Source organism: Orcinus orca, chromosome 17, assembly GCF_937001465.1.
Source record: "Orcinus orca chromosome 17, mOrcOrc1.1, whole genome shotgun sequence".
Lineage (NCBI taxonomy): Eukaryota > Metazoa > Chordata > Mammalia > Artiodactyla > Delphinidae > Orcinus > Orcinus orca.
In genome coordinates this window covers 59,139,618-59,166,515 of record NC_064575.1, presented here as the reverse complement: position 1 = coordinate 59,166,515, position 26,898 = coordinate 59,139,618, and the positions used below count along the sequence as shown (strand labels likewise).

Sequence of the window (26,898 nt, the reverse complement as noted above, 5' to 3'; positions counted from 1 at the left end):
TATAACCCAAGACTGTTGTAAAATTCTATTTTATTTCATTAGCCTTTTGTTGTTATTGTTCAGGCCAATCCCATGGAGATAAAGATAATATAAATTTCAAGCATCTAGGACATAGTGAGCACTGAATAAATATCTGCTGAATGAAAAAATGAATAAGTGAATGGGAAATTTGGTTGAATCATCTATTTGAAATGTTTCAAATTTATATTAATAAATGCCTTTGTTTTATTTTCATAATAATTTTAAGATTTAAATATTCTTTATAAAAGCATTCTTCTTTTTATCCCCACTGCCCCATTCTAACCTTGAAGCTTATCAATATATTTCTCTAAGCTCATTGAGATAGATGTGTCTTATATTTTCCACTGTCAAACCAGAATGCATATTTCAAATCAACCAGGTGCCCCTTAATAGAGGCTGGAGGAACCAGTCCCGGTCCTTGCATTCCAAAGCAAGAGGATGAAATATTATTAACCTAAATTGAGCATTTATGTAATATTTTTCCCTCGGTTTTACTGCAGTAAGTCATCAAATACTTTAAATTAGAAAACGGTCCCTGTCAAGGTGAGATAGTCATTTTCTGTGCTTTAAATTAGAAAACGGTCCCTGTCAAGGTGAGATAGTCATTTTCTGTGCTTGAAATATAGTTGTGTGCCAGGAGGGAGCTGAGGTGCTTTAAATAAGCTTTCTCCCCCACCATGTAAGCCCTGAAATTGTTGACCATATTAAATGATAACAACAATATCAATAAAAATAATAGCCACCATCTAGAAGGTACCTACTAGGCTTAAACCTCATTTCCATCCTCTAACTCAACTATCCAATTTTATGAAGTTGGAATGATTATAATATTTTATAAAGCAGATAACCTTGCCCAGGGCCATGCAGTCTGAGCAGTAGAGAACATAGTGAGTAAGCAGTAGAGTGTACTTGGAGCCCAGGTTGTCTCATACCAAAACCGTCGCTCTTAACCAATACAGTGACAACACTTTTTTTTTTTTTTTACATCTTTATTAGAGTATAATTGCTTTAAAATGGTGTGTTAGTTTCTGCTTTATAACAAAGTGAATCAGTTATACACACACATATGTTCCCATATCTCTTCCCTCTTGCGTCTCCCTCCCTCCCACCCTCCCTATCCCACCCCTCCAGGCGGTCACAAAGCACTGAGCTGATATCCCTGTGCTATGTGGCTGCTTCCCACTAGCTATCTACCTTACTTTTGGTAGTGTATATGTGTCCATGCCTCTCTCTCGCTTTGTCACAGCTTACCCTTACCCCTCCCCGTATCCTCAAGTCCATTCTCTAGTAGGTCTGCGTCTTTATTCCTGTCTTACCCCTAGGTTCCTCATGACATTTTTTTTTCTTAAATTCCATGTATATGTGTTAGCATACGGTATTTGTCTTTCTCTTTCTGACTTACTTCACTCTGTATGACAGACTCTTGGTCTATCCACCTCATTACAAATAACTCAATTTCGTTTCTTTTTATGGCTGAGTAATATTCCATTGTATATATGTGCCACAACCCTCTTTTGACTCTCACTTGATTTAATATATTTTTGGCTGAAATCAGAAAAGCTCATGTCTCCCACTTGGTTCTGCAGTGTTCTGTGGAGATGTCTGAGAGCAGAAAGACAGAAATTTCATTTCTGCCTTTTGTGCTATAGGGGAGGAAAACTAAGATAACATTATTGAGAGTGACTGTAATGAGAGAAGAGAAATCAATAAAACGTACAATGAGAAAAGTGAATTTTTGAAGGAAAAACTATCACAGTTGACTAAAGGAGAGTGTGTTGTCATACTACTCTGTGTTCTCCTTCCATTGGTATATATTATCAAAATGTCTCTGTTATCCGAAACATTCAACTTGACCCATCGCTGCCCTTTATACAGAGTTAGCTCTCCCAAGCAACTCTGAGCAGCAGATGCCACATAGAAGAATTGGTGATAACCCTGAGTGGCCTAGGTAATTTCTGCTTACCTTGACTGCTCTTTCTTGCTAATCATTTAACACTAGACTTTAGCTTTCCATATTAGTTTTTGGTCTCTTGGCTGGTGGCCCAGGTGGCCTTCCTTCTCTGGCTTAGTGGCATGAATCTCACTCTTAACCTTTGGCTGTGCCTCACCTTCTCATGTCATCACTGGCAACAGCTTTAAGGGAAGACACTCTCTTTAAAGTCTTGATCCACTGAAACACTTCCAACCAAGCCAACCCCCAGCATACCCACTTAGAGAGGGAAAGTTAAGCCTACCTTTTTAAAAAGGAAAAGTTAAAAACCTTTATGAAATTAGACATATTTAAGTATGGCAATTCTCACCCACTCTCTTCAAACAACATTTAATATGTGTATTTGTGTGTTAAGCTCTGCAATAAGTTCTTCAATTCCTAAGTTTCTATCTAGGGTTCCATCTTTACGTATATAAAAGAACAACACTTTTTATAGAGTGCTTCATAGTAAAGAAGTTTTTTTGGAGTCAATTAATTTTCAGTGCTGCTAAAAATGACATTTTATTATTTTTAATATAGGCAAAGTGAGGAGGGTCTCAAGAAAGATCTCATCTGCATTACTGACTTTAGGAATGCTAGAATGTTAGAGCACGTGAGATGTATATGCCCAAAACCCAAAGAGCCACTCAGAAAAATAGAAAAGAGGACACAGGATTTATAGAAAAGAGAGACAGCATAGTACAGACTATAGAGTTAAATCTCCTAGGCTCAAATCCCACCTGTAATACCTACTAGTGGTACAGCTTTAGACAAATATCTTAACTTTCTTTCTCTGCTTCTGTTTTATCTATAAAATGTGAATTATTATAATTATAGCACCTAGTATTATATGGGGTTTTATGAGAATTGAATTATCCCTTATTAAAGCATGGGGAGTTCTAAGAGCAGTGCCTAGTATAGGAAGTACTTGATGATGATGAATGGCAGCTTTCATTATAACCAGCAACTAGCCATGTGACAATTGCAAGTCACAGACCTCAGGAGCTCACTGTCTTCCTCCTTAAACAGCATTGGCCATTGATGAAAGTTGGGTGTTAAAGTCCCCTACTATTAATGTGTTACTGTCGATTTCTCCTTTTATGGCTGTTAGTATTTGCCTTATGTATTGAGGTGCTCCTATGTTGGGTGCATAAATATTTACAATTGTTATATCGTCTTCTTGGATTGATCCCTTGATCATTATGTAGTGTCCTTCTTTGTCTCTTCTAATAGTCTTTATTTTAGAGTCTATTTTGTCTGATACGAGAATTGCTACTCCAGCTTTCTTTTGGTTTCCATTTGCATGCAGGATACAAAATTAATGCACAGAAATCTCTGCATTCCTATACACTAATGATTAAAAATCTGAAAGTGAAATCAAGAAAACACTCTCATTTACCATTGCAACAGAAAGAATAAAATATCTAGGAATAAACCTACCTAAGGAGACAAAGAGCTGTATGCAGAAAATTATGACACTGATTAAAGAAATTAAAGATGATACAAATAGATGGAGAGATATACCATGTTCTTGGATTGGAAGAATCAACATTGTGAAAATGACTCTACTACCCAAAGCAATCTATAGATTCAATGCAATCCCTATCAAACTACCACTGGCATTTTTCACAGAACTAGAACAAAAATTTTACAATTCGTATGGAAACACAAAAGACTCCGAATAGCCAAAGCAATCTTGAGAATGAAAAACGGAGCTGGAGGAATTAGGCTCCCTGACTTCAGACTATACTACAAAGCTACAGTAATCAAGACAGTATGGTACTGGCACAAAAACAGAAATATAGATCAATGGAACAGGACAGAAAGCCCAGAGATAAACCCATACACATAAGGTCACCTTATCTGTGATAAAGGAGGCAGGAATGTACAGTGGAGAAAGGACAGCCCCTTCAATAAGTGGTGCTGGGAAAACTGGACAGGTACATGTAAAAGTATGAGATTAGATCACTCCCTAACACTATACACAAAAATAAGCTCAAAATGGATTAAAGACCTAAATGTAAGGCCAGAAACTATCAAACTCTTAGAGGAAAACATAGGCAGAACACTCTATGACATAAATCACAGCAAGATCCTTTTTGACCCACCTCCTAGAGAAATGGAAATAAAAACAAAAATAAACAAATGGGACCTAATGAAACTTCATAGCTTTTGCACAGCAAAGGAAACCATAAACTAGACCAAAAGACAACCCTCAGAATGGGAGAAAATATTTGCAAATGAAGCAACTGACAAAGGATTAATCTCCAAAATTTATAAGCAGCTCATACAGCTGAATAACAAAAAAACAAACAACCCAATCCAAAAATGGGCAGAAGAACTAAATAGACATTTCTCCAAAGAAGATATACAGACTGCCAACAAACACATGAAAGAATGCTCAACATCACTAATCATTAGAGAAATGCAAATCAAAACTACAATGAGATATCATCTCACACCAGTCAGAATGGCCATCATCAATAGAAACAATAAATGCTGGAGAGGGTGTGGAGAAAAGGGAACCCTCTTGCACTGCTGGGGGGAATGTGAATTGGTACAGCCACTATGGAGAACAGTATGGAGGTTCCTTAAAAAACTAGAAATAGAACTACCATATGACCCAGCAATCCCACTACTGGGCATATACCCTGAGAAAAAGAGTCATGTACCAAAATGGTCATTGCAGCTCTATTTACAACAGCCAGGAGATGGAAACAACCTAAGTGTCCATCATCGGATAAATGGATAAATAAGATGTGGCACATATATACAATGGAATATTACTCAGCCATAAAACGAAATGAAATTGAGCTATTTGTAATGAGGTGGATAGACCTAGAGTCTGTCATACAGAGTGAAGTAAGTCAGAAAGAGAGACAAATACCGTATGCTAACACATATATATGGAATTTAAGGGAAAAAAATGTCATGAAGAACCTAGGGGTAAGACAGGAATAAAGACACAGACCTACTAGGGAATGGACTTAAGGATATGGGGAGGGGGAAGGGTAAGCTGTGACAAAGCGCGAGAGAGGCATGGACATATATACACTACCAAACGTAAAATAGATAGCTAGTGGGAAGCAGCTGCATAGCACAGGGAGATCAGCTGGTTGCTTTGTGACAGCCTGGAGGGGTGGGATAGGGAGGGTGGGAGGGAGGGAGACGCAAGAGGGAAGAGATATGGGAACATATGTATATGTATATGTATAACGGATTCACTTTGTTATAAAGCAGAAACGAACACACCATTGTAAAGCAATTATACTCCAATAAAGATTAAAAACAAACAAACAAACAGCATTGGCCTTTGATCTAGAAGTTTCTTATCTCTCTGTTAATGTATTCTTTTACTAGAAATAGGCTCCCTTGACCAAATGTCAACCAGTTAAATTCTGACTGCTGGCATCTCACACATTTTAATATTTCTAAGCTCTAATGTAAATCCCCTCCCAACCCCACACAAGTGTCAAACTAAAGAAGGAGACAGTCAGAACAGAAATCTCATCACTCTTATTATTCCCCATGTGATTCAAATGTACTATTGTTTGTCTGTTATCTGCAGTAACTCCTGAAAAACCTCATTCTGTCACTAGAGATACAGCCTTTTAGGATTTGCCTGTACAGTTTGTCAAGCTTTGCAGCCTTCACTTTAATCTCTCAGCCAGAGTGGCTGTCTTCTAAAGAGAGGTCATTCTAAAGCCTATTCAGGTATCGTATTTTCCTCTTTTCTTCTGTTCTCTCTTTTATGCGCTTCCCTCCCCTTTAGGATTAGAGAGAAGAATCACAGAGAGGATTCATTCAAAATCCACTCCCCTCTCCTCCTCTTTGTGTCAGGAGAATATAGTATTTGAGTTCAACATTGAAGGTAGACAGACATAATTCCTGACTCTACCACTTATTAACTGGGTAATGCAAGGCGATTTTCTTGTTATCTTTGATCCTTGGTAAATAAATGTTATTGTGAGAGTGAATTAAACAAGATGACACAATTGCATACAGCATATAGTAACCTTTCAGTAGTGGTATCAATTACTGTTGTACTTTCCACTCTCTAACATCTGACATGTTTTTCCATGTTTCTTCTCTGCAGCTATGTCAAGGTCTTTATACTTTATTCATCAGTTTATTCTCCTCTCCTTTCCCCCCACCAAAGCATATCCTCTTAGTTATCTACCTGAATCTTTATTCTCCACATGATGTCATTCAAATTTGAGACCCTGCTCCTCTGATTAAAACACTTCTGGTTTGGTGATCTTCCACAGTCCTTTCAAAACAGTTATTCTAATTCCTCTGCTTGATTATCTGTAGCACCATACAATATATAGCAATTACCATTCCACTTTTCCTAATGTGCGCAGGTAAAGCTTCAATAATTCCTCTTACTTTCTCTAAAGACCACTTTTCTGAAACAGTAGAGCCCTCTGGAGGAGAGCTCCTAGAGCTGCTAGTGATACTGATATTGGGGTAGATTTAAAGTTGACTGCAGCTGCTTCATACAGAGATACTCCTGGCACAGCTCTGTCCCCATGGTCACTCCAAAGTCTGAGGGTTTGGAAGTTTAAAGGAATCCCTGGTACCAGTGCAGAGGGATAGCATGTAGACATATTATCTAGATCAGATGGTAAGCACAGAATAGAATAATGCTTAAGGATATGGGTTTTAGAATCAAGACAGATATAAAGTCAGATCCCAGCTATACTACTTTCTACCTGTTTGACCTTCAGCAAGTTATTTTAACTTTTCTGACTTTTATTTTAAAAAAGGATTAAGAAAGTAGTATCTGCTTTTTAAAGAGGTTCTAAGCATTAAATGGTATAATGCATTTGAAAGGGCTTAATAAATTGCTTGGCATATTATATTATTATTATCATCATAATCACTGTAAATATGAAATGCAGCTGAAGATGTATATATACACATATATGAAGATGTATAGATACACCTTCAGCTGCATTTCATATTTACAATAATTATGATTGTAATAATATAATAATATGCCAGGCAATTTATATATAAAATATTCGTTCATCTCTTTCTCCACGGCCATGATGCTTCCTTAAGCTGTTATTATACTCTCCCTGGAATACTACCGTAGCTTTTAACTGGTCATCATTCTGTTTTGCTCCTGTATCTTTCTTCTCCATTATTCACAAAGCTATCCAAGTGCTTTTTAAAACATGTAAAATAGATCATGTCACTCTTCTATTCAAAATGACTTTAGTCTTTAATAAGTCCAGTCTAGACCCTGTCTACTTCTCCCTCTTTGTATAGTACCACTTCTCCCCAACCCTCAACTAATTTCAGCCCCAGTAGTCTTCCTGCAGTTCTTCAGGTGCACACGTTTCTTCCCTCTGCCTGGAGTGCACTTCACTAAACTATTTGCCTGTTATCACATTCTATTTCTTCAGGTCTCAGCAATGTTTCTTCAAAGAGGCCCTTCTTCACACCCCTCTGTCTTCATTCCCCTTTTATATTCTCCCATAGTACTGTGAATTTTTCTTTATAAAGCTTATATTTATTTGCATTTCTATATTTATGTTTATGATTTTCAGTTTATTATTTGCCTCATGACTCCTCCACAAGCACAGTGAACGCAGGAGTCATATCTATTTTGTTTATAATTTTTACACCAGGTGTCTAACTCAGAGTCAGACCCATGGCTTCACGAATATTTGCAGAAACAATGTTGAGTGAATATGACCAATACAGGACGAATGCTCTCTCTGCTCTTGCCTAGCACACCTATCCCCATCAGCAGCATCAGCAGGATCTTCACAACAGCAGTAGCTATGATTTAGTGAACGGCTGCTGTGGGCCAGGGCCTGTATCAAACTTTTCCATGTATATGCTCATTTAACCTTCACTATCATCCTACCATACTTTTCAGATAAGGAAAAAAATGCATACTCGAGGCCATACAGCTCTGGTGAGACCAGAATCAAACCCATATCTAGCTGACTCAAGACCTTGATCTTGCCACAGGAGAGAGAACCGAGCAGGTTACCACTTATCCAGAGGAATAAAGTAATGCTTTCTTTTTCTTAAAAAATCCTAATTTTTAAACTCTTCCTCAAAAGATACATTCCAACGCTTAAAATTTCCAAATGACCAAGAAATCAAGCATGAATCAAAATGGTCTTCTTTCAATGCTAACTGAAAATTAACAATAAATTGCCTGTGTTCTAAGCTCAGTAAATCCTTTTATGACGTTTCTATTCTTTCAGTCTGTCATGTAGAAAGTAATATTGGTCAGGCATCAGTGGACCACTGCATTGATCCTGGTAGGGTCATTTGTCTCGTCACTCTGTATAGCTACCTCATCACCAACAGTGCCTTTTTCAACTAGCAAATAAAGACAGAGTCCACCTTAGTTTATAAAGAAACATTGTAATGTAATGGAATTTTATTTGTGACTTCCCACAGCAGAAGTATTATATCATCTTAAATGCTCATAGGTAATGCGCTTTAGTTATTTAATCAACCCAGAATTTAATTACAAACCATTGACTTCAGTAGATTTTCATTCCACTTTCCATTCCTCTAAGAATAAGGAAAAAGAAGACATTTACAAAAATTGTCATGCATGAATGTTATCTCAGAGACATGTGGGTTCTTAAAAATAACTCCAGAACTTTGTATGGGCAATATTCAGACCACAAGGAAAATCTACCTTTTTCTGGTTGGCCTTTTAAAATGACATAATCGTTAGCTTAAGGTAACAGATGGCCAACTGTATCCAATATTAAGCTGACCTTGAGTATCAAGGTCACCAGCACTCAGAATTTTTCTTTAAATTCTTATTTCTGTTTGGCTTCCATGTGAGTGTGAACAATATAAATATTCCTGGTTTTATGCTTGTGTTATTGTATGTTGTATTGTATATTGTATTGTATATTATATTGTATTGTATTTGTTCCCATTAAACTTGACCCTATACCTCTTACCAAGGGGAAAACAAAGTTCTTCTCATTATTTTGATGAGACTGTTATGACCTATTTCATCAGCTTGGAGTACAAATGTGTCACGGTACTAGTCAGCTCAGCTGCCATAACAAAATATCATTGACTAGGTGGCTTAAGTAACAGAAATTTATTTTCTCACAATTCTGAAGACTAGAAGGCCAAGATCAAGATTCTAGTCAATTTGCTTCTTGGTGAGAGCTCCTTTCTGACTTGCAGATGGCCACTTTTTCCCTATGTTCTCACATGGTGGACAGAGAGAAAGAGGTCCCTCTGGTGTCTCTTCTTATAAGTACACTGATCCTATTAGATGAGGACCCAACCGTCATGACCTCATTTAACCTTCATTACCTCCAAAAAGCTCCATCTCCAAATATAGTTACACTGGAAGTCAGGGCTACAACATATGACTGTTGGGGACACACAAACATTCAGTCCATAATAGTCACCTTAATTTTAGTTTTCAATTAATTAATCCAGTCTCCACATAGTCAAACAAACAGGAAGCTAAGAATCTTTTTGAGGCTACATTCTTTCCCTAAATTATTTAAGAATACTTTTTCTTTAATGATTGCAAAAGAGTCCATTCTGCTTTCAAACACTAAGCACAGAAAATGTAAAAGTCAGATTAGTTTGCCAGTGGAGCCCAGCTTTCTCCCTATATTGCTTCTGCCTCTATAATGATGAAATTAACACTGGTCCTGCAAAGTCCTATGCTTCAGTGAGTCCCTAACTCCTCCCAGTTTTGAACAGGTCATAGTAGTGCCCATGATCTGGGTCCCAAGATGACAATGCAACCACTAGAACATCAAACTGAACACAGCCCTTACCATCACCACCTAAGTCTAGGTATTGAAACTGGGTTACCAATCCAGACTTCTCCTCCACTCCTGAATTTTTTTCCAGGGCCTTGATTTCCTTTCCAGCCATAAAACATTAGTAAGACCATATCTCTCCCTCAGAACAGTGCTTGGACTTTGAAAGAAAGGGTCCCTATGCATGTTTATTTACCTCTTCCCTAGCAACCACAGCTGCATATCCAGGGCTGTTATTCAGAGGAACATCCTTTCTCAAGTTCACAAACATCCTGTAATATCATTCCCCTAGGACTATGGGTGCCTAAGACCCTTATATTTGCAAAACTGGAAAAATCCATTAGAATGATTCTTCTGGAGGAAAAATTATATATATATATATACAAGGAAGTGGCCAGAAAAGGCACATTTAAAAAAAATTTTAATAGATCTTTATTGGAGTATAATTTCTCATTTTTATTCTTCATTCACCATCTTTATTTATACCATCAGCTACCAATCCACCGAACATTCAAGAGTATCTTCCTTAGGACCCGACCAACTTAGAAAGTGAGAGAGTTGGGAATTATAAATATTTTAAATTGTCTTCAATCAATTGATATTTTCTATAATTTTTAAGGAAATAGAAATCATAGGAGAATCTGGGCAGCAACACATAAAAAAATGTGACAAATAGAAAGGAGACACAGAGTTAGTGAAACCTGGACAAGAGGATAATGACACTGGGATTATGGCCATGGAAATGTTTTCAGATGATGTGAGGGCTTGGATATATGGGCAGGCTTCTTGAGAGCACATGGCAGAGACACTTCATATAAACCATCGTGCATGGCTGTGTATATGCAGGGATACAAAGGAGTCACAGAGGCACTGAATAAGCAGCAGATCAAGAAAGGATTTGCCTAGGATGGGAACATGGATGGGCCTTTTGTTAGGAAGATACCAAAATTAGAATTAAATCTGTGTCCTGGTTCCCATAGAGGAAGCTCCAATTTTCAGAACAGGGTGTAGGTTCTAAATAAGGATGTTGGAAGTGTGGATTCTTGAATATACTCACTCACAAGATAGCAGTTAAGATCATGTCTTACGTTTTTTGCAATACTCAGAAAGCTTAAGGATACTCAGCGATAGGCCTCAGTAGTATTACTTTGCATTTACTCAAACATTCTCATCTGTTTATACCTTAGCTAAGGAGACTTTTTAAAATATTTTGAAGAAACTAGTCTCACATGGTTGGTGATAACAGTAAGGCTGAGTCCTCCAGATTCCCATTCAGAGAAGCCCTTTCTATCCTGATAGGATAAAAAAGTAGGCAGGTAGGGCTGTGAAAGACAGCTGTCAGCCTCTTCAGAGATTGCTTTAGCTCAAAAGAGCTGCTTCACCCAAGATTATATGCTTCCTAGAGTAACTCTCTTCTAATGATTGACAGAGGCAGGGATGTAAGGGTCCAACTATTCTGACCCCAAAGGGACATCTCTGATGAGCTATTTTAGCTTCTGAGCTTCCTCTGGGGTTGGTCAAGGATGTCATCCAAGCTGCCTCAGAGTGTGACTTCTTCCCCAGCCCATTCCTGGTTCCCTGCCACACACACAATGAGGCAGATTATGGCAGATGTGGTAATATCCTCCCAAAATCCATTATACACTTGGTACTTGATAATAGAATTCCAAAATTTAGATAGGAATATTGCAGCTCAGATAAAAGAATTTATTTCCCAAAAGAATTATTTCCTTGCAAGTTAATATAGCTAAGGAACTATGTTTGGGCCAAGAAAATATAGGAAAAATTTTTTTAAAGGATAAAATGTACCTTTTTCACCCTTCCTTCTTGATACTGGTTGTAATAAAGACATGGTGGCTGGAGACTGAGCAACTCTTCAGGACCATGAGGCAGCCTGGTAAATATAGTAGAGGGGCAAAATAGAACCCTGGGTACTTGATACTTGTGAAGCCATGACACCAGCCCAGACTATCTACTACTAGATTCTTTTTACATGAAAAGAAATAAATTTCTATTATCTAAGCAAATTTTGAGGAGTTTTTTTTTAATTTTAGTTTTTGTTAGCTTTTTTTTTTTTAAACTTATAGCTGAATCTAAACTAATATACAAGAGATTTGGGGGGTAGGGGTGGGGGAAAAATCAGCAAAGAGTAGAAGCAAAGGCAATTTCCAAGATGAAAGTAAACAACAATTCCAGGAAAAAACAAAAACAAAAACATGTTTATCTGGCTTAGAGAGCAAACTGCTCAGGTCAAAGCATGAAAGCTGGTTTCTAGGAAAAATATCTGAAACTAATAACTCATCTGACATGTTTGACTGTCAAGAAAATTGTACTGAGAGGCATTTTAAAGAGTTATGGGAGAGTGTAGGAGACTTAGATCTTCAAAGAAATGAAAGACAACAAATAAGCAAAGTTTTAGGGCTTTAGTAACTACAGCGGAAATAAATTGTGTAAGAAATCAAAAGCATCATAGCATTCTACTTGGTTCAGCATGAACAATATTTATGTAGTCACAATAGTGAAAACATTGGATATTCTTTTAATTAAAAATTGAAATATGCTGAGATGATGTGAAGGGTAAGACAGAAGAGGAATTTTGAGTTAAATCCTCAAATACCATAATAGAACATTTTTGTTGATGAAGAAGTATATGCATATATTTTTAAATTATGAAGATAAATATCTAGAAAACAAGCTAAATAAGTTGAAAGCAGTTGTCCCTATGGACTAGGACAAGGGGATCAAGTGAACGTCATATTTATCACTATTTACATTTAAGTTTTTGCAAATATTTCTCAATAAAAATAAAATATTTTCAAAAAATCAGGAACAAAACTGAAAAGAGGTTAGAGGAAGGCCCAAAGAAATGTGAGAAACAGATAGCAAGAAAGACTGAAGTAAGTTGAAAACCTGGGAGTGCTTCAAACATCGTTGCAATGTCATTTCTTACCACATGATAGGAATAAAATCTGAGCTATGACAATTATAATTACTGCCAATATACTAAAATTTCCTCAGAGAACATTAACTTTCTGCCAATTCACATAAGCTAAATGCCCTTAACTTTCATTCTCAGAATGAATTTTCTTGCCAGGAGGAAAGATCCACGCTACATTCATTTCTAGAATTTGCCATATTGTGAGCTACCTCAAAAGACATTTAAGATCCAGGATTGCCAACAGGAGGTTTTTTCAGTATCTAGTAATTACCACAAACTTCACATGAAACTGCTATATAATAAAAAAGGAAAAACCTCAGCTATTCTTAAGACCATTTGAAGACTTTGTGGGGTTCATTAGGTTCCCCTTTTGAAACTTAACGTTTTCTTTCTTTCCAACCATATGTGACCTCTTTTAAAATATTTAACCCTGGTGGTGCAGTGGTTGAGAGTCTGCCTGCCAATGCAGGGGACACGGGTTCGTGCCCCGGTCCAGGAGGATCCCGCATGCTGCGGAGCAACTAAGCCCGTGAGCCATGGCCACTGAGCCTGCGTGTCGCAACGCGAGAGGCCACAACAGTGAGAGGCCCGCGTACCGCAAAAAAAAAAAAAAAAAAATATATATATATATATATATATTTAACCCTAAATTATGCCTTAATGAATATCTTCAGGAATCCCTGTTTTGTGTTACTTATATACTCTCTGCTTACAGAAGAAATAGCATTTTTATTCAGTTTTGTCTAAAATATTACCTAGTTTTTTGTTCAGTGGGTTTTTCCTGTCTTTCCCCCCTTATGTATCCATCACACATACCTCAGCTATAACTGTTAGTACAAGGCTTACAAATGTTTAAAGATGAGATGTGTACTTTAGTGGGGCTAACCAAAAGTTTATCCAAGTTTGCTTTCTAAATCAATAAACTCTGCCAAATACTCAACTATTTCAAATTTTTTAAAATGATGTGTATGTGACTAATATTCTCCTGTATTCAGCTATTTTCCTTCACTAATTAAAACCATTTAGATTCAATTTCTTCAAAAAATTTAAGAGAAAGTTCTTTTACATTATTATTTTTTTTTTTTTTTGCGGTACGCGGGCCTCTCACTGTTGTGGCCTCTCGCGTTGCGACGCGCAGGCTCAGCGGCCATGGCTCACGGGCCCAGCCGCTCCGCGGCATGCGGGATACAGGATCCTCCCGGACCGGGGCACGAACCCGTGTCCCCTGCATCCGCAGGCGGACTCCCAACCACTGCGCCACCAGGGAAGTCCGAGGGAAAGTTTTTTAAACTTGCTTTTTGTATCAGAAAAATGTTATTAAACAGGCTGGACCTGACCTCCCAACTGCTTTAAGTAGGTCTTGATTAGAGGTTCCATAAACAGAAGGATTTTGGCTAATTTTGCTGTGTAACAAGTTACTCTAAAACATTAGTAAATAAAAACAACTATTTTATTTTGTTCACAATTTTCTGGTCAAAAATTCAGGAAGAGCTCAGCTGGCCATTTCTTCCTGGGCGTCTCAAGCAGTTACAGTCAATTAATGGCTGGGCTGCATTTATATGAAGGCTCAATGAGGCAGATTGTCCCAGATAGCTCATTCACAGGGAAGCTGTTTGCTGGGAAGTCAGCTGGGATGTCCACTGAGCACTTCCACACAGCCTTTCCGTACATTGGTCTCAGAGTAGTCAGACCACCAACATGGAGGCTCAGGACTGTGAGTGTTCCAGGAAACAAGATGGAAGCTGCATAGCCATTTTCGGCCTTGCTTAGAAAGTCACTCGAAGTCCCTCCTTCTGCATTCTAGCAGTCAGTAATGAGAAACAGCCCCACTGAGATCCAAGGCGAGAGGAAGTAGATCCCACCTCTTGGTCAAATCAAACAACTTGTGACTATTTGTCTTAAACAGCCACATGAAGTATAAATGTTGAGGTCAAGTTGTTACAGCCCAAGTTCATATTGTTATTTTTGTGGTATTTTTGAGACTTCATAGTAAATAGTTATTTTGGGTCCCTGTGCTTTTAAAGAGTTTACTAAAGTTAGCCCCATCCTGTTGCATATTTGAAGTCATTTTCTACCCCTGAGTGTTTCTTTCTCTTTGACAAATCTTCCACATTTAGCTTTTAACAAACATGATGTTTTTGCCAAGTAGATGTTACAATGGAGAGTTTCTAACCACCTCCTACCACATTATTAAAATACTTTTCCACTTGTTGATTGTCACGTTCCTCTCTTCCATATTTCCTTACTTTCATTCCTTCCTTCTCTCTGTCCCCACACCCTCTTCCTTCCTTTCTTATCCAATATACTTTGACTTTTTGGTTCCACACTCTGCTAGGCACTGGAGATATTGAGATAAATAACAATATTCCCTCCTCTACAGGAGTTGCCTTTTGGTGGCGAAGATGGGAACTGAAACTGACAAACAGTGTGGTAAATATGATTGCAGAGATATGTGCAGAGGATTATGGGAACACGGAGGCAAGACTGAAGTGCCTCAACACCTAACTTACTGAAGAGAGCGTGGCACAAATTCATATTCAAAGAGAGAGAGAACAGATTCAAGGTCTGAGATACATGACTATGACACCCACACATTTCTGGATCATGGGTTTTGAAATATAAATCATTTTATCTCCTAAAAATAAGATTCTTTTTAAAATAATATTATCCACATTTACACAAACATCTGAAAATATGCATTAATTTGAAATCAACTTCTCCCTCCTTCCAATAATCAAACTATCGAAAGTCAGCTTCTTTGGGGTAGCAGAGATAGCAGGAAAATCCCTTGAGATTGTCAGAACTGCTAACCCACTCCAGTGATTGGATTCTCACAGCTCAATTAAAAGAGAAATAGCAAGCACAGCTGGTCACGAAATTTAAAATATTTATGAGGATAAAAGGCCCTTAACGGTGTTTTTTACTATTAATTCATAGCTAGATGGAAGGGGAATACTTTGGAGTCTTTTACTTCATTATACTTTCTATGACAAAACATACCAACTATTTCCCTTTTGGTTTAGCTTGAGAATCAAATGAATGCTTGATTTTTCTGATAATTTTAAGGTAGTTTCTTCCTATTTTTCCCTCAGGAGAACTTGGATCTTCACTGTTGTTGAGAGAAGGCAGTGAAAAAAAATTTCCCAGTTTATGAAATATCATCAGCACATTCTACTCAGTAGAATGCCAGGTATCTAAAGTGATTCAGTTGAACAACTGGTTAAGTTGGGAGACGTTTAAAGCATCTCGTAAGTAGGTAAATGGGTTGCAAGATGTTTAATACACAGGAACAACTGCTTGCAGACTAAACCACTGGGACTTCTCGGCATTTTTAGGAAGAAGGAAAAGATTGGGAAATGTTCCTTCTACAGGCTAGCCTGTATTACATTGGGAAACACTTGCAAGTAGAGGTGTTAGTCATGTCCCTCTGTCTCTGAATTCCCAGCATCTAGCATAGTGCCTGACCAGAGTGTGTGCTCAATAAATTTCACTAAATGTGTGAAGCAATAAATGTGATGTACAGACTGCAACATAATAAAATATAATTACCAACTATTGCTAGGTAAAGGGTGGATAAATTAAGTTGCCTTGTATTTGAAATGTTGAATTTCATTTTACTTGGTATTATTCTAAGATAGCATCTATTTTTATCAATATCATCCTAATCATAAATCTTGAAGAAAGACATGCCATATTCTCATCTGACATGACTATAAGGAATATATAAGACTTTAATAAGTGCATAAAAATAGAAATGAGGACTCCAATGGGTTAAGAGAATTTGGTAATAAGGTACTTAGTCTGCCTGCACAGTGAGGGGGAGATAGAGTAATACAGTAATGATCCACTTAATTATTTCTAAAGTATTTTTGATAGATGCATGTCATAGCTTAGCAGATGTGACAGTGACATTGATTCTGCACAGTGACAGACTCTTTTATTACATATTTTACAGTTCATTACAGTGTTTTTTTCCCCAATATTTAGCCTTCATTTCTATTGCTACTTAAAGTTACTTTGTCTTGATTTTTAAAAGGGTGGGTTTTATCTTGCAGGCTGAGACATACATTATGTTCTAATTCCCATTAAGATCAAAGAAACATGTAATTCTTACCATGCAAGAGCTCTGGTTCCATCTCACAGAACTAACATTCCACATTGCTATTTGGTTCTCATTTTAGAAAAGCATCCATTTTAGTTAATTTTTGCAACAACCATTGCCAGATAACCGAATTCCCTTTTTCTAGGAGCACTAAAATCAAAATGTTAATAAGGACTAGGGAATCAGGCTTAGCCTGCTTATACATTTTGCAAAATAAGGATGCTGTTTGTAGAAGTGCCATGCTCCTGACATTTCACTATGAACTTATTCTTCAGTTCTTCTGTTGCTTATTTTCCTTTTCTTCTTCTTATTTGAAACCCACTATCCATTAAAAAAATGATTGGATTGGATTGTTTCTTCTGGAATATTTCTTTCCTTTTGATTAGGGACTTTTATTTTTTTTGTGTGTGTGTTGAGGTGTTTGTTTGGGTTTTTTTTAAACCAAAGGCCTTTATTTGTACCTGTTTGTTTTAGCTATCATTGTAGCAAAATAGGAGAATTATATGAAATGATAGATTTCAGTTTTAAATGCTTCACTTATCAATTGATTTACACATTCGTTTACAAATATGAACTGAGCCCTATGAGTTGGGGGTCTACTCACTGCATTTTGTTTTCTTATTTACAGATATTGCTTCTATTTTATTCATACTGGAGAACCATGTTACAGCAGGCTTCAGATTATATAGGGTCCTTGACCAAACACTTATTTTAGACTTATGATGAGATAGACGCTATGATCAAACTGGGGAGTTGGAAATAAATTAAACCTGGTATCTACTTCAAGGAGTCTAATGAGATAGAAAATGTATGAAAATATATCATATTTGGATGCTCAAAGGTAAGAGAAAATTCAGCACAGTCTAACCTTAACTTTCATTCTGTTTCTTTGTGATTCTTTAGCCTCTTGCCTTCTCCTGTATGTCAGTTTATCCTCAGGCTAACTTACCTTGTGGTTCTAAACAGAAGCAGGGACTATGTACTTCCTCCATTCTCAACCATTGATCAAAATTATGCACTTTACCTTGATTGGAATATTTCTGCGTCAAGTGTGGCTAGGGGAGTCCCGTGTTTTGGGCTTGAGACGGGTTCCTTCCTTTTTCTTGACCAATTGCTGTAGCCTGAGGAATGTGATAAGGCTTATTAGTTTGCACCCTTGAGCAGAGGGTAGAGTAGTCAATATCCCCCAAACCACAGTTCTACTACACAAAAGCGAAAGATGGTTACTTAGAGGGAGATTCAAGTAGCGTTACAAAAGAGAATGGTGGGAAATTGGTATTGGCAACCAATGACTGGATCTGGACAGCATCAGTTTTCCACCCACTCCCACTTTATGTTCAGACTCAGCATTTTATTACTATGGTAGCTTGATTACAAAATTGTCCAAATTGTTCTACATGCTAAGCAATTTGACTTTGTAGGTCCTCGCATCAAGAGAAAGTCTGTTCTCCTATTTCTTGAATTTGGGCTAAGCTGGTGATTTCATTTAACAAAATAATGCCTTGGAAATGATCCTGTTTTGAGCTTGGCTCCCAAAAGGTTTTATGTGCCTCCACTCACTGTCGGAACCCTGCTGCCACCCTGTAAACTAGCCTGATCTAGTTGGCTGAAGACTGGGAGACCACATAGAATAGAGACAAGCAGTCATTCCAGCTCAGGCCATCCCAGACCAGTCAGTGACCCAGGATTTGACCACAGACCCGTAAGTGAGCCTAGTCAAGACCAGGAGGATCTGCTAGGGAGGTGAAAGCAAGGGCTTACACAGGGCCACAACTGTTTAGTTATGATTCTGAAATCCAATAAACTCTTAAAATCAAAAGCAGTTTTATTAATTTGCAGGAAATCCATTTGGCAGCAAAACCAAATGTGAACTTATTGAAAGGCTACTTACACTCTTTCTTTACCCAAACTAGTGTGAAAATCCACTTTTTGCTGAAAAATATATTAATGCGTTTGATCACAGTGTGCTGCCCCAGATCCTACTGGGGATTTTACAAAATATATTATACATGCAAAGTTCTGGCTTTTTAAATTACGTAAAGAAAAACCCAAATCAAACAAGAATCAAAACAAACAAACAAATCACTTGACTTTTGAAACATATCAGGCTCAAGAATTTGGGGACCCCAAAATTATTTTGCACAGAATGTCATCCCCTTTCTTTTTCCTCTTCCCATTCTTCTCACAAAGAATCTTCCCTAATCTTCTTATACTTTTTTTTTTTTCCCCTTCCCTCCTCCTCCAAAATCCTCTTCTAGCCTCTCAGGGTCTGACTTCATCCTCCTTCCCACTCTGGGATTTTCCTCCACCACCTCTTTCCTTAAATAGTACAACTTAAGTCTTTCTCAGCTTCCCAGTTTGCACCTTCATATATCACCCAGCTTAGCAAATTGAAAGATATTCCTTGACATTTGCCATCTTTTGAAGGCAAGTGAAGGTTGGAGATCAAGTGTTAAAAATGATGACTAATGTTCTCCCCTTTCACGCATATAAACAAATATAATGATATATTACTGATGCTCTGATAGGAGTGTAAGAGCTAAATTAGGCTGAGGTACAAAGAAAGTAGTGGTCAATTCTACCCAGGATAGAGAAGGGTTATTAAAAGAACTTTATAGAGAAAACCATGTTCTAGAAGAGTTGACCTGTACTGACACATTGGGGGAATGAAATTCAGAATCAGCTAGTCTAAGTAGGGGAGGCAGCTTTAGAAAAGGAAAACTGTGGGTACAGCAGGGAATATCAGTGAATCGCATACAGTTTATGAAGCTGGAACATATGGTGGGAGATGAGGAAGAAGAGTTAGGCAAAGGCCAAGTCATAAAAAAACTTTCTCTGAAATAAGCTTCTTTCAAAAATCTGTAAGATTGTCAGTGGGGAAGAAGTCAAGAGAAATCTCTAAAATATGAAAAGCAGGATAAGGTGTGATGGATGAAATATGAGACCACTAAAAGGAAGCTATCAATACAGATGGAGCAGCAAGTCCAACACAAAATGTCCATTGTGGAGAGCAGCATAATAAAAAAATGATAAAATATCTGAGGAAAGACATTCCATGAAAGAGAGACAAAACTGAAGACCTTATACCCAATAAGTAGTTAAAAGAACAATCAAAATTGATATGGTTATAAATTTGAATATATTGTATAATTAATATCCATGGAGAGTTATGTCAGGACATCATATTTAGAAAATAAGAAATAGCATAGATGATTACAAATAAAACAATAAAATGGTTAAGAAGTGAAAAACGTAATTGTTGAAATTAAATAATTAATAGATGGACTGAGCAACATAATGGAAGCAGCTGAAAAGCAAATTAATAGCTAAAAAAAATAATATACTAATACTTATTGGATCACTTATATGCCAAGCATTGTTCTAAGTGCTTTGCATACATTTTATTTACTTCTTCCTCACAGTAGTCAAATAAGCAATGCTATTATGATCCTTATTTTACAGATAAGAAAATTAAACTACAGGAGTTTTATAAAACTCACTCAAAGTCACATGTGTCAACTCCAGATAACACCTACTAAACCACTGTACAACATATAGAAGATTGAACCTAAGAATCACTTTAGAATGCAATACAAGAAGATAAAAATATGGGTATAAAGAAATAAAGGTTAAGGATAAGGAGAATAGAGCTAGAAGTTGCAGCATCTAAGAGCTTAGTGATAATGAAAAGGGAGCAATATTTAAATGTATGATAGTCGAGAATTTCTTACAACTGAAGAAAGATAAGATTCTTCATTTGAAAGAAGCCATTAAGCCATTAGACAATGGAGATTAGGTACAGGATTTTAAGAAGAGGATTGCCATAATCAGATTTTTTCTTTCATAAAGATCAATTCATGGGCAGTGTTAAGTATAAATTTGAGGCTCAAGATTATAGGCAAGGTACAACCTATCAGATAATTGCAGTAGTCCAGACTAGAGATGATAAGAGCTTACACTGAGGAAGGAGACATAAGGAAGAAGAACCAAGCACAGAGTCAGAAAACTGACGCTAATACTAACAATAATGGTGAGATACCAAAATGTCAAATCACATACCATAAAGTTTAATGACATAAAAAAAATTTTTTTTAAAAATGAAGCACAGCCACCACCGAAGACACTTGCTAATCTAGGGTCTCCAACAGTAGCATGGCAGACTTGAATCATAAAGGGTCTTGAAAAATATGAATCAAAATACGAAATATTATCTGATATGACCGTTAAAAATAAAATAATAATTTCTTCATAACAGTGTTTCCCAAAGTTTATTTTATATAACAGTAGTTCTACAAGATGCTTTGTGGAAAATTAAAGATTCATAATCCTATAAGTTTGGGAAAACTTTAAAAACAGGTCTTACCCTTAGAGTCTCAAATCATGCCTTAACAAATTAAAGAGTCTCAGAAGTATTATAATAATGAAACCTGATGAATTTTTAAAGAGTGGAATATTCTTCAGGAATATTTAGTTATACCCCATGACACTAATTTATATGTGTGTATATATATATGGAGGTACATATATTTAGGAAAATACTATTTTAGAGGCATATGTTTATGCATTTATAGGAATTCAATTTTTATTATTCCTCTGACGTACATTCATAAGTATGAAATATAGCTTTACAGTGTTATTATGCCTTTCAAATATTTTATAGAAAAGGAGAATGTGAGAAAAAATGAGGAAGATTCAAGTAGAAAGATAACTTAGTTTAAGTATTAATAATATCACTCAAAAGATTAGCAGTAATAATAATTATGATATGAAAAAGTCTAAAATAAAACCTTTACTCTCTTTAATGTAAAAGGAAAGCAAAATATAATAATTGCTTAAACCACTATCTAGTGGCAGATAACCAGATCCCTTCTGTCCCCCTTCTGAGCTCCTTTTTGGCTCAGGAGGGGCTGCAGTTAAGGAAAGAAGGCTAACTTGTGTCAAACAAGTTCAAAACCTCACGGCCACAATAGAAGTTTGTTTTACGCTCGCATCTGAGTCTGATATGGATCAGGTAACTCTCTTCTAAGCTGTGATTCAGCAGCCCAGGCTGCTTTCATATTGTGGCTTCAGGGTCATTTTAGCATCATTCAGATAGCACACGGCAGGAAGAGTAAATGGGCAGCCACATCAGACCCTTAACTACCTTATCCTGGAAATTAACTCACATCATTTCCACACACATTCCATTCCCCAGAACCAGAAATGTGGCCCCACAGAGATGCAGGGAGTACATTCATAGTTTGGATTGGTGTATCTTCTTCATGAATTGACCCTTTATCATTATTATTTCCCTCCATACCTGGTAATATTCAACATCCTAAAGCCCACTTTAATACAGCCACTTCAGCTTCCTTCTGATTAATGTTTGCATGATATACATTTTTATCCTGTAACTTATCTATATCTTTATATCTAAATTTCACTGTCATTAGCTCTTGCTTGAAGATGGTTTTTATAAGCTCTTTAATTACACTAAGCTAGCTCTTCAATCTACTCCCCAGCATGGTCTTTTAAAAATTCAAGTGTGATCTTATTCTCCTGCTTAAAAACCACCATTGACATTTTTTTTTTTAGAATTAAATCCACACACCTTAGCCTTTATTACAAGTCCAAAGATAATCTGTCCTCTACTGAAACTTCCAGTATCATTACTGACATTCTTCCCCTCACATTTCATACTGTATACTTACTGAACTTTTTTCAATTCCAGTAATTCCACTTCTGAATTGCCATCCATATGCTACCTCATTCTTCTAAGGACTAACTTCTGTCTGGATATTATATCATCTAGAAATCTACTTTGACCTGTCAATTCTGAATTAAGTACTCTTCCTTTATGTTCCCGCTGTACCATTTATTCCTTTATCACAGCACTGATGAAATGGCATTACACTTGCCTGTTAAACTGGCACACCCCCCATCAGATTGTAAACTCCCTGAAAGTTAGGATGTATCCATTCAGTTCACTGCTGTACATCTGAAACTTAGCATAGAATCTTTTGACATTTAATTAATACTTGTTGAGTGAGTGGCTGAATTATTGAATATTATTAATGACTTTAATAAGAAATTTCAGTGCAGTGATAGACCCATAAACTGGAACATATCTCGAAAAAGAGATGTGATAAAGGACAGGGAAAGAGTTGAAGTCAGTTGAGATATTTCTTGAATAAATAACAGGAGACCATGGTGGTATGATATCAGGAGTACTGAATGATTTTATACTCTCCCACTCTCCATGCATAACAGTATGTTGGATGAAGTCAAGCTAGAGAAAACTGTCTTTTAGTTCTTCTTAAGATGAGAGAACAAAATCCTTACACTATGATACAAACTCTTAAAGCAGAGATTCAGATCAGGTGCTTGAAACCTGAATCCTCTCCAAAAGCATATTGATCTTTTATAATGAACTACTACATACAGTACGGTGCATGAAATTAAGAGTCAACTCCGATACCTAACTCAAAGAGAATGCTTATATAAGCATATCTAGGTCAACGTGCCAGTGTCCCAAAGCCTCTCCTTTTGCTTTCTGCAAATCACTATTCCCTCCCTCCCTTGCATATGTAGCCTCTATCTTGAAATTTATGGCAACAACATTCCTGCTTTTCTCATTGTTTCACCAATATCCCAAAGTACTCTGATATAGTTTTGCCTCTTTAGCTAACAATATAAATGGACTTGCACAGTTACACATTAGTATTTTTTAGTGGCTAGCTTCTTTTCTTCATTCTTACTGTTGGGTTTTAAAATATTCATAATTATTAATTTTTATCCAGAATGTACTCATGGTATTTGGATCAGAGACCTTACCATTATTCACTTAAAAAGCAAATAATGACCATGTGGTTCCCAACACTCCACTTTTACCCCTGGGACAACACGAGGAAAGCCAAGTCAAATGTCTTATGCATACAAACTTCAAAGTCTTTATCAGAGATGAGAAACAGAGAAAAAATTGATTTTGTCTGCTTATACACAGAAGCCAGAAAAAGCTGCCTTTTCCTCCCCTCCCAAAAGAAGAGAGAAAAACTTCACTCTTTGGACACAAGAATCTCTGATTGAAACTTGACTGTTTATCCTCTATATCTCTTTATCCTCACTTTTGTCTTTTTCATCCTTTTGTCTCTTTGCGCTTTCTTTGAGATGTTTTATTCTGATCTACCTCCAGTTTACTAATTCTCTCTTCACTATGTCTAATCTCTTAATCTGTCCACTGAGTTCTTAATTTTGATTCTGGCAATTTTCATTTTTTATTCCCAGTTCTCTGACAAAATTCTAAATTTTGTCTTATTTCATTGAGCACAGTAAATATAGTTATTTAAAATTCTCTAGGGACTTCCCTGGTGGTCCAGTGGTTAAGAATCTGCCTTCCAATGCAGGAGATGTGGGTTCCATCCCTGGTCGGGAACTAAGATCCCACAGGGCACGGGACAACTAAGCCCATGTGCCAAAACTACTGAGCCCGCGCACTCTAGAGCCCACACGCCACAGCTAGAGAGAAGCCCACGTGCCACAATGAAGATCCCACATGCTGCAACTAAGATCCGACGCAGCCAAATAAATAAATAAATATTTTTTAAAAAATGAAATAAAATTATTTAATATCTGAAGTCTCCCATTGGTCATTTTCTATTGTTTTATGTTTCTGTTTGTTTTCATACATGTGATATAATCTTCTGATGTGCTTGGGTTTTTTCTTTGTTTTACTTTTACTTTTAAAATAATTATAGATTCTTGGAACGTTGCAATGATATTACAGAAAGATCGTGTGTACCCTTCATTCGGTTTCCCTCAATGGTTACATTTTGTGTAACTATATATAATATCAATCCAGAAAACTGCTAGTTTACCACATGCGTAGATTTGTGTAGCCACCACCCCAATCAAGATACAGAACTACTCCATCACCACAAAGATCTCCCTCATGCTATCCCTTATAGTTATGATCACAGCCACTCCTATACCACCCACAATCCTTAACCCTTGGAAACCACTAATGTGTTCTCCATCTCTATAACTTTGTCATTATGAAAATGTTATAGATATATAACATTATATATATGCTATATATAATGTTATATACATTATATATATATATATGAGAGAGAGAATTATACAGTATGTGACCTTTAGAAATTGGCTTTTTTATTGTTATTTTTTATTCTGAGTTAATGTATTTGCAAAATTGTTTGTAAAACTGGTTTGAGATGATGCAGTATCTTTTTTTCCTTTTTCAAAGATTGCTTCTTATGCCAAGTACCTGGTGTTCTAGCACTCTGAAATTACCATGGTTAAATTTTAGGGATTGACATCTTAACAAAGTGAGGTGCACTCCCTGTGAGGTCCCATCTAACAGCTTCACACTGCTAGGATGCAACCTTTTAGGATTTTTAACCCAAAGTTTAAGGAGTGGAGCAGATTCACTATAATTCCTTCCCTTGGTGGGCTCAGAACCCCAGTCTCCACTCTCCTTAGCTTCTTGGACTCTCAATTATTTCCTCTTGAATCATCTAACATCCCCAAGTAAAAGGAAACTCCAAGCTCCTTGCCTCACGGACTCTCTCTCCTTTTCTGGATTGTAGCCCAGTAACTTTTCTCTACCTTGTTAAATTTACGTGTCTTCAAGCAAGTGATTTTTGTACATTTTGTCCAGATTTCTTTTTTTTTGGTTCCCCCTTTTACTTTATTATTTATTTATTTAGCATCTTTACTGGAGTATAACTGCTTTACAATGGTATGTTAGTTTCTGCTGTATAAAAAAGTGAATCAGATATACGTGTACATATATCCCAATATCTCCTCCCTCTTGCGTCTCCCTCCCACCCTCTCTATCCCACCCCTCTAGGTGAACACAAAGTACTGAGCTGATCTCCCTGTGCTATGCATCTGCTTCCTACTAGCTATTTTACGTTTGGTAATGTATATATGTCTATGCCACTCTCTCAGCTTACCCTTCCCCTTGTCCCAGCTTACCCTTACCCTTCCCCGTGTCCTCAAGTCCGTTCTCTACATGTGCGTCTTTATTCCTATCCTGCCCCTAGGTTCTTCAGAACAATTTTTTTTTTTTTAGATTCCATATATATGTGTTAGCGTATGGTATCTATTCTTTATTTCTGACTTACTTTACTCTGTATGATACTCAATTTCTCAATTTCATTTCATTTTATGGCTGAGTAATATTCCATTGTATATATGTGCCACATCTTCTCTATCCATTCATCTGTCAATGGACACTTAGGTCGCTTCCATGTCCTGGCTATTGTAAATAGAGCTTCAATGAACATTGTGGTACATGACTCTTTTTGAATTATGGTTTTCTCAGAGTATATGCCCAGTAGTGGGATTGCTGGGTCATGTGGTACCTCTATTTTTTGTCTTTTAAGGAATCTGCATACTGCTCTCCATAGTGGCTGCATCATTTTACATTCCCACCAACAGTGTAAGGGGTACCCTTTTCTCCACACCCTCTCCAGCATTTATTGTTTGTAGATTTTTTGATGATGGTCATTCCGACTGGTATGAGGTGATACCTCATTGTAGCTTTGATTTGCATTTCTCTAATGATTAGTGATGTTGAGCATTCTTTCATGTGTTTCTTGGCAATCTGTGTATCTTCTTTGGAGAAATATCTGTTTAGATATTCTGTCCATTTTTGGATTGGGTTGCTCGATTTTTTGATATTGAGCTGCATGAGCTGCTTTTATATTTTGGAGATTAATCCTTTGTCAGGTGCTTCATTTGCAAATATTTTCTCCCATTCTGAGGGTTGTCTTTTCATCTTGTTTATGCTTTCCTTTGATGTGCAAAAGCTTTTAAGCTTCATTAGGTCACATTTGTTTATTTTTGTTTTTATTTCCATTTCTCTAGGAGGTGGGTCAAAAAGGATCTTGCTGTGATTTATGTCGAAGAGTGTTCTTCCTATGTTTTCCTCTAAGAGTTTTATAGTGTGTGGCCTTACATTTAGGTCTTTAATCCATTTTGAGTTTATTTTTGTGTATGGTGTTAGGAAGTGTTCTAATTTCATTCTTTTATGTGTAGTTGTCCACTTTTCCCAGCACCACTTATTGAGGAAGCTGTCTTTTCT

At 36.8% G+C, this 26,898-nt stretch overlaps 1 protein-coding gene across 1 annotated transcript in view; it reads right to left on the bottom strand.

Moving 5' to 3' along the window:
- TRHR (thyrotropin releasing hormone receptor) overlaps window positions 1-26,898 on the bottom strand; it is a 302,193-nt gene that overhangs the window by 223,562 nt on the left and 51,733 nt on the right. Inside the window, exon 2 of the mRNA XM_033411240.2 lies at window positions 17,836-17,932. The gene's annotated coding sequence lies outside the window, so the exon portion shown is untranslated. The remainder of the gene's footprint in view (window positions 1-17,835; window positions 17,933-26,898) is intronic.